Raw genomic sequence first — 16,241 nt, forward strand, 5'->3', positions numbered from 1 at the left:
AGGTGTGGCCAAAATAGACAAAAAGTTGTTTTTTAATGGAAGTGCCAAGTGATGCTACGTGGTGACTGTCTGTGTGAATGCAGCGTGGTTGTTGGTTAAATTAGTTTAGGGGAGATAATGGTGTAGTGGTTAAAGTGTTGTGCTTGAGGCCAGAGGATCCTCACTAGTTGCTTTTGGTGTGTAGTGAGTACCTTGTATGGCAGCACCCTCACATCACGGTGAATGTGAGGCATTATTGTAAAGCGCTTTGAGCGTCTGATGCAGATGGAAAAGCGCTATATAAATGCAGTCCATTTACCATTACATCTTTATAATAAAGCTCATGTTTAAATTGTAAAATATCAAGCATCTGTTACATTTTTTGTAATAAGGGTTTGATAATGAAGTGTTACATTGGTATCATAATTTTTTTTAAACTCCCCATTATCTATCATCTGACCTGTAATAGCAGAACAAGTATTTCCATTGTAGTTTTGCCTAATAAAAAAACAAACAAAAAAACTTTATCGGAGCCTAAAAATTTTTTCGCGGTATTTGAGGGTATTTTTTTAAATACGTGTTTCCATTAAACATTTTCAATTCGCTACTTCAAATTTCATAATTTGGAGGGTAATGGGTTTAAAAAACTAGCTGTAGAATTCCAAAGCTGCACTCTTAATAAACAACCTTTTAAAAACATTTTAAGACTGTGGTGACCCCAACAAAAAACAAGGGAGCAGCCGAAGGGACTTACTGTGTCATTACAGAAATTGTTGGCTATATCTAAGTATTTCTGCTCAAATGACTTACTGAAAACAAATGTTTTATTACTAATCATCATATGCTGAAGTAGTTATGTACTTTCCACATTTTCTTTTTGAAACTGTAACATTATTGGGTTCAAAATTTGTAATTAAAAGAAATATTTAGGCACACAGGGTTTTATTTCAGGTCATATAAATCGTTCAACATCCTTATTTCAGGAACACACACCAGCTTATTGGATTGACTTTTGCAGATAGATTTTATTCTGTAAAATATAAGAAAAGGCAACATATAGATATCACATTTCTTTTGATCCAGAAAAGACACATTCACATTTCTTGCTCTCAACCAGCCGTTGAAGATCAATTTGTCATTTACTCCTGAAAGTGGCTGACAAAGTTCAGAATTTGTTTCTGATAATTTGCTGCGATGGCTTTAAAAAAAAAAAAATCCAAAAATACTCTATTTTTAGTGATGGTAAAAACTTAGATTTAAGTTTGCATATAGTTGGGAACATGAATATTGAAGCTGTTTGCCCAGCATGTTGGAGTTGAAAGATATCGACGAGCGTGAAGTGCAAACTTCCAAACTAGGTGAACAGTTTAGGAATTACATTATATTCCATCCGACTTGTTGGTTTTAGTTGAAAGAACCAGTTGTAAGTGGATGAAGGAACGGCTCGGTTGTTGTAACTCTTTTGTCTTCATTACCTCAATCTTGGATCCAGCAGACCTCACCAGATGCTGGACTTTGTCCCTTGAGATGGTTTTCCAGGCTTCCATTGTAGCCGTCTTCAGGTTGTCCTTGTTCTTTGGGCTTTGCACCTTCCGTTTTTGCCTTCGCATCTGAAGTGTATGCTTGGCCCGATTCAGATTGGGTGATTGACTTGGTCATTGCAGATTGTTCCGCTTGCACGCCTAAGAAGTCTTAGGTGGCACTGTGAAGGACTTTTGATGTGGTTGTTAGAATATTGGCAGGTAATGCATAAATGCTTCAGAATGGACCTTGTTGCTTTTTCAGTAACCATATTGACAATAAATACCAGGCAGAAGCTTCAGTTGGTAACCATACATGCTTATGGCTACAGCCACCGTGTCCTTTCTTAGCAGAAACCTGCCATGTTTTTGAGGTTTACCAGTTTTAAACCTTATTTAGCTTTATGTTTAGATTATAATATGAATTTGACACCAATCTCTCACAGGGTGTTTTTGATCTGGCTTACTGTTTTAAGGGGGCTCTTCTTCTCTTCCCGCATTTAGTTTGTTTCTCTCACTTATTAAATCTACAATTAGTTGTTATGGCCACACATAATGTTTTTGAAGTCTGACAGATTGGTTTGTTTTCATTCTAATGACCTGTCAGCGTGTGTTTTGTTTTTTCATCTCATTTTAAACAGGAGGGGATTGCTGCCTAAACAGAAAAGTCAGGAGGGCACATAATAGTTTGAGTCCAAGTTCTTAGATTTTTATAATATATTTTAACAGGAAAGGCTCCAAAGTTGTTCCTTCTTGAGCAGTGACCATGGGGAGCAGATAAAAGACATTTTTTGCAAGTCATGTACACATCATATTATCAGAGTATCATTACAAACTATCAGCAGGTTCATTGCCCAGCAGACGGCACAGTAGGAAGCATGTACCAATGATGATAATAATAAATGATTATCATTCACCAGCAAGATTATTATTATTACTAATAATAATCTTGCTGGTGAATGTACTCCTCTACATGCCCATGGAGACACATTGCCTTTTGATTTTACTTGCATTAGAGATATTCCGGGATCAGAAATGTTAAAAGAAATGTCGTTTCCTGAATATTTGTTGAACAACACAAGTCGGGATTTTTTTTTGTTGCAACATTTCCTTTGGAAAACACCCTATAGTAGTTGATACGGTGAATAATTATTTGATTATAATCAATGCATACGCTAAAAGTAGGGCTGGGTATCAATCAAAAATTTTCAATACGGTACCAATTCCGATGCCTTCACTTCAATACCTGTTCCAGAACAATACTTTTTTCGATACCAATTTATAAGATCAGTTCTAACAAAAAGGAAATTACATTACACATAGTGCAAATCTTGAGTTTTATTTTTCAGCTTTGGTAATTTTCTACTCCAAGCAGTTTTCTTACAGAAAAAATAAACAATAAATAATTTCCAGTGCAAACAAACACTTGAAAACACGTAGTTTTTGTCAAAAGCATTGCCTTTGAGACATTTTGGCAGGATTGTCTCTCCATACCTCTGAGCTGAACTCAGCCTGCTGCTGCAAAGAATGCAGGACGTCTCATTTTGGGAGGAAAAAAAATGTTTTGATCGATTGCAGTTTATTGTTTGTATTGCAACGTTTGAAAAGAGGTGTCATTTGATTTAAACTGCAATTCACGTTGAAGTTATTAATTCCAACGGAGTCTATCTTTCTAACATGATGGCAGAGAGCGGCGCAGCTTTTGGTGCTGTGAGAACTGAACAGAGGACGATTCTCATTTCTTTCTTGAAACAAGACAGGAGTCCCAGTTAGAGACTTTAATCTGCGCAAAAGTGACTCATGATTGGCATATTTTAATGGCTGTGAGAGGGGTTAACAAGCGGATTTTCCGCTTCTGAAAGGCAGCGAAGTAACGATCCGAAGCAGTGGGTTGGAACCGTGCTTCATTGCTTCAAGCTTCAAAGCGATGCACGTTGTTGGTACTCTCAGATGAAGCGGAGTCCGTTGTTGGAGATTTTGAATCAAGCTGCTCGTGCTCTGTAACGTCCACAGGCAGACTTGAATGCTCAGAGGAGGACGACTGTGGACTGCTCTTCTTGCACGTGATTAACCTCTGGGTACTGAAATTTGGCACCGAAAGACGAGGCATGTTTCGATACTTGGTACTACTGAAGCATTTTGGTCGGTGTCACTAAAGAACCAAAGTTCGCTACCCAGCCTTAGCTAAAAGGTGTCCATTTTCTATAGGGAGCAATACTCCTTTGTGTAATATGAACCTTCAGAATATGGTTTCTGTGTATATATTCATATCACATGGCTTGGATTACTGGCAGTCATATTCAAGTCAGTGCACTGACTCATTGACTCAGTAGTGGGTTAACAATGACAGATTTCGAGTAGTGCTGGTCTGTGGTGTGACGTGAGCTTTATTCCTCCATATGTGATCTGGCATCAGTCGTCACTGACTCACAGACACAGTCTGTTTCACTGTGGCTCAAATCTGGTCCTTGTTGCTATTTATTTAGTTATCCCGCTATTAGGAACAATGGTTTTATGGTTGTTTAGTTGCAACAATTAATTAGATGTGACTTGTGGTTTTTCTTGTTAGAATAGGTATAATGTTGACCCCTGTGAGTCTGGTCTATTGAAATTTCATCTTTTAAATTCCAAATATGTTGTGAGACCTTTCCTTTACCACTGTTGCCTGTGTGCTTGCTCATGAAGTGGGTAAGATCTAGACTTTGCTCATGTGCTGTGTTTTGAGGTGACTTTAGAAGATTTGGTGGATAATACACTGAATAGAATAGAGTCTTTATTGTCATTGTACATATATACATACATACGGCAAAATTTGTACTCTGCGTTTAACCATCCTAATTACAGTTGGACTCAATCCAACCACTAGGGGCAGTGTGCAGCCACAGTCTGGTGCACGGGGACCAACTCCAGATGTAGAGACGCTGCTTGGTCAGGGGCAGAGAAAGGAGCAGACCCTAAATAAGCACGTTTTTGATTGTGGGAGGAAACTGGAGCACCCTGAGGAAACCCACACAGACATGGGGAGAAGTTGCAAACTCCACACAGAAAGGGTGGGAAGCAATCCTACGACCTTCTTGCTGTAAGGATCCAGTGCTAACCACTATACCATCGTGCCGCTGTACTGCTGAGTTGCCACTGAATTGCTGTACTTCTACACGATTGGTCAGATTTAGATGTAAGAGCTGAGAGTCTGTACAATGCTTCTTTAGTTTAGGGATGTACAATATTGAATTTTTACATTTTTTTTAATATGCTGTTATTTCCAAACTTATTTTGATGGATACTGATACCAATACCAAACTGAACTGACCTGTTACTCATGCTGTGATGGCAGACTTCGTGTTGCTACAAACACAAACTATGACAAACATTGGATTCTCCAAATGAATTTACCTTGTTTCAACTCATGCAAACATAAACATTGTACCCATAAACTTGATTTGTATAATAAAAGATGATGTTTTCAAGACACACGAATGATTAAATCCATTGTGATATTGATTCACTGCTTTAAGTCGCCCCCCCACTCAGGTTATTTGTGAGCAAACTGCATAAAAACCCCATAAACCACATTTCTCCTCATGCATTTCTGCTTCCCTGGTGAGTTGCGATGCAGTTTATCAGTTATGTCTTGAAAACGAAGACAAGCCGCTGATGTTGCAACCTTTTGGACAATTTCATGCAAATTTGAAGATACCAATAATAAACTTTTTAAGCTTTTATTGGCAAATACTGATGTTTTCCCGATATGGTCATGCATCCCTTCTTTATTTGCTTTTGACTCTAGTATGCTGTAGTAGATGTCCCAAAATATATGGATTAATCGTGTATCTGTGATTTCATCAATATCTCTGTGACTTTATTTAAATACTAGCCAATTACCCACCCAGGGCGGGTTTGAATCAGAGACTGAAATGAAAGCTTCATCTTCACCAACAAAGCTATCACCTCCCACCTATCCTGGATTCCAGAGAACTGCTAGGGCTCAACTTGAGCTGCCTCAAGAAGATGCAGCTGGTACTACTACCAGGGGAGCCCCATGAAGAGAAATCAGCTGGCAGAAAATTTTGATATTGTTTTACATAAAACTAAGCATTTTAATGATATTTTTGACTATAATTACCATATTTGTGAAAAGAAAACATGATTTGACAGTTGGTAGGGGAAGCACTGAAAATACAAGACTGATTTCACTGACGATCAGGTGTTTATGTTCAGAGGAGAAGCTCATCAGACATCATCATCAAATCCACCTGCTGAGGTGATTGGTTGCAAGGAAAACCAGCAGTGTCTCAGCCCTCATTGGCCACCCGTGCTCTAGACCAACAAAAATACATATTTGATGCTGATTGTTGCTATTTTATCTTCTGATTTCCAAAAAATGTAAACATTTATCTGATAGGATTGAGGGCAGTCACCCAGTCTGCATGGACTAAAAGTGTTCTTAGTTCCTACTGCAAAGGGATGAGAGTCACAAACTACAGACCAAACATTATACAACCCCTGGCAAAAATTATGGAATCACCGGCCTCGGAGGATGTTCATTAAGTTGTTTAATTTTGTAGAAAAAAGCAGATCACAGACATGACACAAAACTAAAGTCCTTTCAAATGGCAACTTTCTGGCTTTAAGAAACACTATAAAAAAATCAGGAAAAATAATTGTGGCAGTCAGTAACGGTTACTTTTTTAGACCAAGCAGAGGGAAAAAAATATGGACTCACTCAATTTTGAAGAATAAATTATGGAATCACCCTGTAAATTTTCATCCCCCAAATTAACACCTGCATCAAATCAGATCTGCTTATTGACATTGACCCTATGCCATGACATTGACCCTATGTGTCTTTTTGCAAGGAATGTTTTTGCAGTTTTTGCTCTATGGCAAGATGCATTATCATCTTGAAAAATGATTTCATCATCCCCAAACATCCTTTCAATTGTCCAAAATATCAACATAAACTTGTGCATTTATTGATGATGTAATGACAGCCATCTCCCCAGTGCCTTTACCTGACATGCAGCCCCATATCATCAATGACTGTGGAAATTTACATGTTCTCTTCAGGCAGTCATCTTTATAAATCTCATTGGAAAGGCACCAAACAAAAGTTCCAGCATCATCACCTTGCCCAATGCAGATTCGAGATTCATCACTGAATATGACTTTCATCCAGTCATCCACAGTCCACGATTGCTTTTCCTTAGCCTATTGTAACCTTGTTTTTTTCTGTTTAGGTGTTAATGATGCCTTTCGTTTAGCTTTTCTGTATGTAAATCCCATTTCCTTTAGGCGGTTTCTTACAGTTCGGTCACAGACGTTGACTCCAGTTTCCTCCCATTCGTTCCTCATTTGTTTTGTTGTACATTTTTCGATTTTTGAGACATATTGCTTTAAGTTTTCTGTCTTGACGCTTTGATGTCTTCCTTGGTCTACCAGTATGTTTGCCTTTAACAACCTTCCCATGTTGTTTGTATTTGGTCCAGAGTTTAGACACAGCTGACTGTGAACAACCAACATCTTTTGCAACATTGCGTGATGATTTACTCTCTTTTAAGAGTTTGATAATCCTCTCCTTTGTTTCAATTGACATCTCTCGTGTTGGAGCCATGATTCATGTCAGTCCACTTGGTGCAACAGCTCTCCAAGGTGGAGGCTCCTTTTTAGATACAGACTAATGAGCAGATCTGAAATGATGCAGATGTTAGTTTTGGGGATGAAAATTTACAGGGTGATTTCATAATTTTTTCCTCAGAATTGAGTGATTCCATATTTTTTTTCCTCTGCTTGGTCTAAAAAAGTAACCGTTACTGACTGCCACAATCTTTTTTTCTTGATTTCTTAGTGTTTCTTAAAGCCAGAAAGTTGCCATTTGAAATGACTTTAGTTTTGTGTCATGTCTGTGATCTGCTTTTTTTCTACAAAATTAAACAACTGAATGAACATCCTCCGAGGCCGGTGATTCCATAATTTTTGCCAGGGGTTGTATTTCAGTGATAACTGATGCTTTTTAAACCATTAAAATCATTCTGAAATATATACAAACTATATAGCCTTTTTTTTTTTTTTTTTTTTTTTTTTTTAAATTTCAGAACAATTTTTTTTTCTTAATGATTTTCTCTGATTAATTCCACACAAGGCTGCTCACCTCAGGAGTTCCTGCGCTTGTGCAGGAGGGGGGCTATGTGCAACATGAGTCATTTTTTGGGGGCAAGCTTGCTAAACATTTGCCTGCACCAACTATTTAAGTAAAACAACTGTGAAATGCAGGAATCCACAGTTTTCTTCAGAAATTCGAGCTAACATGGGGAGAAAATAGCTAGTTTATCGACAAAGTTAGGATCAGACAACAGGCTGATATTCCAGAACTTTCATCACAGACCCACCTCTCCTATGAAAGAACTGGGTGATGTTCTGGCGACCCTTCACCTCTTTCTCCTCCTGTCTAAGCTTTTTTTTTTTTTGCTATGTGAGCGCTGAGCTGTCTTGCCGTCTGCTCCTGCACTTGCTGTGTGAAAAATTTTGCAGCGGTCTGACGGAGCAACAGGTAGACTGAACCATTTCATGTAAATAGAGAGGGTGAGGCAAGTGTTGAGAAATGTTTCCAAAACAAATAAACTAAAATATATGTGTGATTGTACGTTTTTATCTGAGTGTCATGTTATTTGTCAGTATCATAATTGTATTAGGGGCCTCTCTGGGCCCCTGTCAATCATGGGCCCCCAGAATTTTCCTTATTCTCCCCTTTTCAGCACCCCTTACTACTGCGACTACTACTACTACTACTGCTATGACTACTACTACTACTATTATGAAACTTGCAAAAACAAAGGGATAAAAGTTAAAAGGAAAAAGAAGGGAATAGAAAAGTAGGATGCCAACATTTCATCACACTTGTCGATGATGATGCAGCACAAAATCTTTCTCTCCTTAAGGTCCCGTCACACCTTGACGATTTAGCCTGCGTATCCGACCGTATTAAAAACTCTGGCGCACACTGCCACACGTCTAATAAATTAATGCAGCTGTCACACCTTAACGATTATCCAGCATATGCCGACAACCTCCTTTCCAACCAGTGGTTCAGGTCGGTACTGCACGGTGTGGTATGCATCAGAAACAGAGTAATTTAACATTATTTTATTTTTTTACCTTGGTGGACCATTTTCATTGTGTACAGAATGCTGATGAGTTGACTGGCTGTGGTAAACGCTGCCGTGAATGAATGGAGTGCTGTCTCTTAAATGTTTAAAGTGCCGGCTGCTTTCTGATCAGCGGATCTGATCAGGTCATCACAGACCTGAATAATGACATGCTGTGATGATTTAAACTTTTAAAGCACCAGTCGACCGTGATCAGGTGTGATCTGAAGGAAGTGCTGTTTGGTGATCAGCGCTTTAAATCTTTAAACAGCGCATTAATCAGTGTGATCACCCTGATCAATCAGGTCATCTGATGATCACACCACAGCGACAATGCCAAAGTCATCACAGCGCTTCTGTGTGATCAGAGCGCACAACACCAGCATGAGAAATGTACCTGGAGCAGAAAAACCACAGAGGGACCTGCTTTAAAATGCTACATTTCCAGCCACAAATTAAAGTATGCGTATTTTCAGACGTCCTTTTCAAAAATCAGGAGCTTTATGTGGATTTATGTGCGTCTGTGATGGTGAATTGGACTGAAATGAACAGGTCATATTTACTCCGTGTGTGAATGAAACAGTCATTCTGCATGAGGACCGCAGCTTTCTGCCAATCAGTGGCCAGCATTAATGGACGGATTTAGACTTATGAGTAAATTACAAGAAACGTGTGCCAACAATCACATAACTTACCTACAAATTATGTCCCGCATGTGCAGGACGTATGAGTCACACACTGGCATGCGTTGAAAATTCTTAGCATGGCCAAAATATTTTGAGGAAAGGCATACATCAGCTTTCTTCAGCGTGTTTCAACGTGCTCTTAATTTATAAAAAAAACTTACCCATAACTTATTGGACTCATGCCAGCGTTTTTTAATACGCTGGCTAAGTCGTCAAGGTGCGACAGACTACTTCTAGTACTACACTACTGCTACTAGGGATGGGTATTGATAAGCTTTTATCAACATCAGTTACGCATATCAGTCCGATTCCTTATTGATTCCCTTATCAATACCTTCTGTGAATTTTCTGTGTGCTACAAATAGGCTTTACAGGTTTTCTATGTCAACAACATTTTATTGAGTCTTAAAGTAAATAAATATGAAATTGGTCACTGGATCCTTGATCTCTGGACATAAATAGAAATAAATCTGTAATTTCTGTCAAAAGCATTTCCTTTCAGACATTAATGGCATGATTGTCTCTCCATACATCTGAGCTGAACTCAGCTGGCTGCTGGAGTCTGCAGGTCTTCAGCCATACAGTTTTGGGCTGCTGCATGTCAGCCAGGACGTCTCATTTTGGGAGGAAAAAACATTTTGATCGATTGCAGTTTATTGTTTGTATTACAACATTTGGAAAGAGGTGTCATTTGATTTAAATGGCGATTCGCTTTGAAGTTATTAATTCCGAGCGGAGTTGTCTCAGCAGACAATGGCACAGCGTTTGGAGCAACGGAACGGAGGAAGACAGGAGTCCCAGTTAGTCACTTTAATCTGCACAAAAGTGACTCAGGATTGACATATTTTAATGGCTTTGAGAGGGGTTAAGAAGCGGAGTTACCCCTTCTGAAGAGGAGCGAAACAATAAACCAGCGAAGCAGCAGATCGAAGCACTTCTTTATTGGTTCAAGGTTCAGAGCAAAGCTGTGCTGCAGAAACTTGTTGATTACAGATCCGCTGCAGGGTCTGTAATCAATGTAGAGAAATGATCATGTTCCCGACAAACACCCTCAAAACAACAGTTGCTCTGAAGGACCGATAAGAGAATCGTTAAGCAAAAAAGGCTTCTGATGTTGGTGGATCGAATCATTTCTTAATGATACCTGAAAAGAACTGGTTCACGATACTGATACATGGTGTAAATCTCAACTTAATGTTATCAAAGTAAATACAAACTAAAGCTTAATGCCAGTGCCAGGGCATTAATGTTATCCTGTTTATTTAAAAAAAAAAAAAAACTGCCCACAAAATCTTGAGCCACAATCATACAGAGCCCGCCTAGGGACATGGTTGTTAATTTTTTTTTTTTTTTGGCCCAGATCATTGTGTTCCCTTGTAATAATTTTTGCGTTCCCTCGCAATAGTTTTTGCATTCACTCGCAAGAACATAATATCATGTTAAAGCTCATACCAATCAGAGCACACTGTGAATGGAATCAGTTGGGGGCTAGAATCTACAAACTGCACAGTTGTAGATTCCTAAAACTTGACTTTTTTTTAATCCACTGCAACAGTTTTAGGAATCTACAAACTGTGCCGCTTGTTCTCAAATGAGTCTTCTTCCTGTTCAGAATCAGATTCAGATGAAGCAGCCAATAGGGTTAACTTTTTCTTTGGTGGCTCTGATGTTTTTTCTTCCAGAGGTTTCTCTGCAGTAACCCTGTGTTCCTTGACTAACTTGGTGACCGAGGCCCACACCTCATTCCACTCAGCTCTGGGAATATACTTCAGGTCCTTGAATCTAGGGTCTAATGCAGTAGCAATCTTCAGATATGCAATGTTGTCATTTTTCTTGTGTGTCTCCAGTTGGGCTGCAGCTATTGATTATTTTAGTAATCGAGTATTCTGTTGATTATTCTGGTGATTCATCGAGTAATTGGATAGTCCAGGGTTCTCCCTACTAAGCAGTGGCACAATGTCGCTGTGCCAAAGTCTTGACATTTTGCTGAAATGGCAATGGAATGTGGCTTTCTGTTTTGCTTTTTAACGATTAATAATTTTTTAAAAGGTTGGTGGACTGCGTCCCTGCGTGCTTTTTTTTTTAATCCCTCTTTCTCTGCGATTCAGCAGATGCATTTCAGCTGGAGGTTGAACATGCAAGTCTTGAAGTCAGTTTTTGTAAATTATTTTATTTGTTACAGTGTTTGTGAAGCGTTGTGTGTTGCCTGAAAAAGCAAAAATTAAAAAGCGAAACACTCATTGTGAGTCTGAGCAAAACACAGAAGAGTGGACTGTCACGCCCGGCGGGTGCCAGGCACCCGAAGTGTTTGGACCCAAAATGCAAACTCTCGGACTACTGGATGTAGAAGTACTCATGGTCTTTAATTCAGGCTCTGGTTCGGTACACAGGTGATCAGTTGACGAGGCAGAAGCACAAACAGGGTCAGGCAAAAACGCAGTCATGGGCAAGCAGGGTTCAAAGGCACGAGCAGACAGACATCATGGGCAAGGCAAAAGGCGCAGTCAAAAAACACAAGGCAGGATCTGGATACATGGCAAAAACAGGACTAGACAAAGTGCTGGTGGGTGTACAAAGACAACAAACGAGCAAGGGTGTGGTGGCTGGGTGGAGATTAAATAAGACAGGAGTTAACTAGGTGCACGTGAAGGAACAATCAAGAAGGGGGTGTGGCTAGTGAACAGAGATAGGCATGAGACAAGATAGTGAAGGCAGGAAGACAGAGTGGGGTGATGAAACAGACAAAGATGTGTGAGCAGGTGCAAGAGCGGGAGTGAGTGAAAGAAAAACATGACAGGTGCAGGATGTGAAGTGAAAATAAATGACTGGGCGTGAGACATGTTAAGTGAACATAAATAACTGGATGTGAGACATGTTAAGTGAACATAAATAACTGGATGTGAGACAAGGACATGAAAGCAGGTGAGGATGTGAAGTGGGAACAAGAGGCAAAAACAAAACTGAATCATATTTCCGTGAACAGGAATCAGACATGAACAAGAGACTAGACTAAACATGAACTGGCGAGACAGACTTAATCAAGACAGAAAAGCAGACTGGAGATAAACTAGATAAAACTGCTCAGAGAATAATAAGAAATTAAACACCATGACAGAACTAATACTGAAACAGGCAGACATAAACTCTAAGTAGAAATGAAACAAAACCAGACAAAGTGCAAACAGAAATGAGAACAGCATAAAAGAGCAAATGATAACTAAATGATCAACTATGAAAACACAGATTAATAGAAAGGAACTGAGACAGAACTGAGAATAACCATATGAGACAGAACTGAGAATAACCATATGATGAAAATAATATGACTAGTGAATAGTAACAAGAACAAAGTGACAAGAAAAACATGACAGAATAAATCATGATGAAAATAAATAGTAATAAATCAAAGCTGCAGCAGACGGGAAACCATGAAAAGAGGAAAATCAAGGGCTTAGTGCCCTGACCGGGCCCAGTCCCTGACAGTACCCTCCCCCCAAGAGGCGGTCACCGGACCGCCAACGCAAAAGAAACCAACACTGGGAGGGCGGCGAGGGAAACACCAAGGAGGCGGGCACACAGGGACCCGGGTGACAACCAGGAGGACCGCATGACATGAGACCCCACGGATAATGGCAACCCGACCAAAAACGGGCCATGGCACAAACGGGAAGAAAACAGGGCGACAACCATAAGCAGGAGGCCGGCCGAATGGCGTTACCTGGTGCATGGCCGAGACGGATGATCGGCCTGAGATTGGGTCAGGAGGCCGGCCATGAGGCTTTTCACAGTACCTGCTAGTGTCAATGGCCCGACCATGGGGAATACTGGGCACAGAGGTGGAGTCAGGGGTACAAAACCGGATTGACACAGGGCCGAAACACCTGGAACCAAACGATGAACGAATCAGCTGCTTAAAGGGGAAATACACCAAGCGGAGAACCCATAGAAACAGAGTAATTATCAGTGCCCAAAAGAGTCCACAAACCCAATGAAAAGGATAGCCGAACCTTATCCTAAAACCCCACCCCCAGCTAGCAACACATTCCAACAAATACAGGATACAATGAATTAATGAATTCAACAGAGGCTTTACTGACTCATATAGAGACCCACTGAAATAACTGAAAGGCAGATGAAATGAAGCACACCTGTGCAAACTCCAAATCCCAAAATAATTTTGCCCCTCTTGTGAGTTGCTACCTGGCCATTTGGAAGAGACTTCACCAAGTAAAAAGATCTTTTGGACAGTTTCTTGCCACACAGATTGTAAACATGGAAGGATTTGGCATAATGTGTTATGAGCAACATTAAAGTGGACTAACCAATCTTGGAACCAGTATGAAAGTCTTGACATAGCCTGGGTATCATTAAAACTGCCTAAATGACAACTACTTCCTGAGGGAGATCTACCGAATGATACAATTCTGAAGCACAACAGGAAGTACACAGGAATGATCAATTTCTTAAGACATGTATCAGAGAGCCTTCTTAGATTCAATAGTGCCGCTTTAAATAGAGTCCCAACAAATTTACAAGAATGCCGTTTCAGGATCAGAAGTTGTGCTTTGAACAGATCTGTAACAGGCTCGTGAGAAAGCCATTTCAAGTTTAAACATGGCGTTTTACACAGATTTCTCATGGAATGACAGGCATGAAAACAAATCATAAACCAGGTGAAAAAAGAAAAATCACTAACCGTCCAACAGTTAATGTTCTTCAAGTTTGTTCCGTGAACAGGCGCTGTGGATGGCTGCAGCTGCTCAGGGACGTATGTTGGTGAAAGCAGCCGAAGCTCCGGAGCAGCAGCACTGTGCGGGCGGCGACCCCCCTCTGGAGCTGCTGCTGGTGTGTCCACCGCCGAGCGTGAGAAGATCTGTTCAGCTGCTGCTGAGGGTAATTCTGCAGCGAAACACGTGGAGGCTGAGTTGACAGTCAGCGATGATGAAACAGGATGTCCTGATAAACCCTCAGCTGACATCACAGAAAGAGCAGCTATGCACGGCGTCCCCAGCGGAGTGACCGCGTCGCATGTGGAAGCAGAGCCGGCTGCTGGGGGAAGAGAGAGTGAGCGAGCTGTGAAAGTTTCTGACGGTAATGAAGACGAGGCAGACGTGGGGAGCGCAGAAACGGAATCGACTGGAGCCGCTGAGAGATTCGTGCTGAACGATGCTGAGGGTCCGGGCAGCTCCGTCTGCGTAGTGACCGCTGTGTGCGCTGAGGCTTTCACGGACAAGATTACTGGTGGTGATGAGCATGACTCCGAAGGTTCTACCGGCAGCAGCGCGGACAGTGACTGCCCAGAGGAACAGGTGGATGTGGCCGCCATCTCGGAAGCAGGTGTCGGAGTTGGCACGGGCACTCGGACTGACCTGGGAGTCGGAATTGGGGCCACCAGGAGTGGGCGCACTGAAGTGTTTGCGCCCGCGACAAGTGATTCAGCTGGATCCGGATTACTGGGCATTACTTTATTCCATCGTGGAGCAGGTATGGGAGGAGTCTGGAGCAGGACCGACCTCAGTGGCTGTATTTCTGGACCAGGAGACATGAGGTAAGCGGCCGGCTTCGGTGTTGAATCGTACCAGGGTGGAGCAAGGGCGGCGTCTGAGAGCGTTATGACGCGCGGCTCCTCACAACAGGTGGAAGTGAGCTCGGCCTCAAACGACAAGTCCATGGGGTCCTGAATACAGGGAGGGACCCAACCCTGCTCAAACTGCAATTTAATGTTCTTAAGCTCTGGAAAATTGTTTACCAGCTCTGGTTCGGCTGAAAAGATCAGATCAAGAGCTGAGAAAATTTGCTGTTTGTTCTGCTGACTGCGGCAGTCGTGATATTCGAAAAATAAGTCTTGAATCCTGAATAGTGTATTAGCCGTGTCCTGCAGTGCCTGACCTTCAGCCTCTGACGATGCATCGTCATCAATGTCCTCCCACTCTGAGTCGCTGTCAGTGAGTGGGAGGCTGAATGCCAGATGGTCTTCAGGTTGTCCGATCCAGGCGTGGAGTTTTTCCACGGCAAAAAATTCGTCAAGATTCTCCAGGTCTGGGAAAAAATCATACAGCCAAGAATTGGCCTCAACAAGATCCAGGGCTTGGTTGAGATAATCAAACCTCTTCTTTGGTGTGAAACAGGCTCTAAAGCAGTCAAAACAGAATTCTATTTCAGAAAAAATGTCCTTGATTAATGCAAGGTCGTTGGCTGTGGCAACCAGTCTGGAGTTCGCTGGGTCCGTTTTCTGGCTCGTTTGTAATGTCACGCCCGGCGGGTGCCAGGCACCCGAAGTGTTTGGACCCAAAATGCAAACTCTCGGACTACTGGATGTAGAAGTACTCATGGTCTTTAATTCAGGCTCTGGTTCGGTACACAGATGATCAGTTGACGAGCTAGAAGCACAAACAGGGTCAGGCAAAAACGCAGTCATGGGCAAGCAGGGTTCAAAGGCACGAGCAGACACAGACATCATGGGCAAGGCAAAAGGCGCAGTCAAAAAACACAAGGCAGGATCTGGATACACGGCAAAAACAGGACTAGACAAAGCGCTGGTGAGTGTACAAAGACAACAAACGAGCAAGGGTGTGGTGGCTGGGTGGAGATTAAATAAGACAGGAGTTAACTAGGTGCACGTGAAGGAACAATCAAGAAGGGGGTGTGGCTAGTGAACAGAGATAGGCATGAGACAAGATAGTGAAGGCAGGAAGACAGAGTGGGGTGATGAAACAGACAAAGATGTGTGAGCAGGTGCAAGAGTGGGAGTGAGTGAAAGAAAAACATGACAGGTGCAGGATGTGAAGTGAAAATAAATGACTGGGCGTGAGACAAGGACATGAAAGCAGGTGCAGGATGTGGAGTGGGAACAAGAGGCAAAAACAAAACTGAATCATATTTCCATGAACAGGAATCAGACATGAACAAGAGAC

At 41.5% G+C, this 16,241-nt stretch overlaps 1 protein-coding gene across 1 annotated transcript in view; it reads left to right on the forward strand.

Moving 5' to 3' along the window:
- The window catches only part of LOC117520869 (polycomb group RING finger protein 3), a 115,047-nt gene that overhangs the window by 1,192 nt on the left and 97,614 nt on the right, over nt 1-16,241 (forward strand). The window lies entirely within an intron of this gene.

Source organism: Thalassophryne amazonica, chromosome 11, assembly GCF_902500255.1.
Source record: "Thalassophryne amazonica chromosome 11, fThaAma1.1, whole genome shotgun sequence".
Classification (NCBI taxonomy): Eukaryota; Metazoa; Chordata; class Actinopteri; order Batrachoidiformes; family Batrachoididae; genus Thalassophryne; species Thalassophryne amazonica.